Here is a 1,325-nt window from a genome sequence, read left to right as displayed (position 1 = left end):
AAGTAACTTTTGCTTGAGTGTATATAAACCCTGCCAGCGCGAAACTGGAGTGAACTCGTTAAAATTATGAATCTGAGGGAAAGAGAGAAAAAGAAAGAAAGAGAAAGAGAAAGAGAGAGAGAAAGAGAGAGAGAGAGAGAGAGAGAGAGAAACAGATTGTTATTAGCGGTAAAGAAAGAACCTTAGAACGATTCGATTAAAAACGATCGATTCGAGAATTTACTTTACCTTGCACGACTTAGAAAGTTATTATCGGATCTATCGTAGGACAGAGAGAGAGAGAGAGAGAGAGAGAGAGAGAGAGAGAGAGAGAGAGAGAGAGAGAAAAGAGAGCTCGCCTCAGTCCCCCCCTCCAACCTCTCTTCCGCACCCTCGAGAAAAATATAAAAGAAAGAAAGAAAAAAAAATATACTAAAAGAAAAACATTATTTGCATAAATTCTCAAATCTAACTCTCGTAAGTTATACATACCGTATACGTTCTATACTAATCGATTTAATAATAAGTCATTCTACCAATGTATTAACACTATGCAATATACGCATATATATCTTTTGATTTAATCTCGTTATTATCAACATCGCTTTATCTACCGGTACCTGTGTATAGTAATTAATCGATAAGATAAGATACTAAATAATTAAATGAAAAAAAAAAAAAAGAAAGAAGAAAAAAAAATAATTGTTAATGATGTGCCATTATAAGGAGGATATAGCATAGAAGATTAATAATATATTTTGAGAAAATTCATTTGTATAAAAGAGAGAGAAAGAGAGAGAAAGAGAGAGAGAGAGAGAGAGAGAAAGATAGAGAGAGACTAGAAAGAGAAAGAGATTAGAGAGGGGAGGGAGGGAGAGAGAGAAAGGGAGAGTAGAGAATCGAATGGGTGTCTTCTCACGAAGAGAATCTCGAGAATTTGGTTGACTGGAATAAGAAGAGGAGGTGAAGGGAACTGGTATAGGTTGGTATGCATTGGTAGTAACGTCGAGTATCCCACTAATTCTCCTATCACGTAGTTACCACTCGATGGACCAATTGTTACAACGACGAGTAAGATGCCACCGGCGTTTATCTCGCTTTGTACATGTCAAAGGACATTATCGTTGAAATTTAGATACAATTCAACTTCAAATTCGATTGGTACATACATATATACCTATATATAGTATACGTACGTAAGTATTATGTATTTGTGTATGTACATACGTATGAAAACGATAGATATGACGCGAATCAACATACATACATATGTACACGACGTTTACATAATTATTGTCATTTGAAAAGTAATTATAGAGAAAGAAAATGAAAAAAAAAGAAAAAAA

General features: G+C 34.4%; 1 protein-coding gene across 14 annotated transcripts in view; it reads right to left on the bottom strand.

Annotated features, from left to right (window-relative positions):
* Positions 1–1,325, bottom strand: part of LOC124947970 (PH and SEC7 domain-containing protein) — a 62,233-nt gene that overhangs the window by 37,407 nt on the left and 23,501 nt on the right. The window lies entirely within an intron of this gene.

This window comes from Vespa velutina, chromosome 3 (assembly GCF_912470025.1).
Source record: "Vespa velutina chromosome 3, iVesVel2.1, whole genome shotgun sequence".
NCBI lineage: Eukaryota > Metazoa > Arthropoda > Insecta > Hymenoptera > Vespidae > Vespa > Vespa velutina.
Note: the sequence above shows the minus strand (reverse complement) of the source record. Positions and strands in the feature narration are given on the sequence as shown.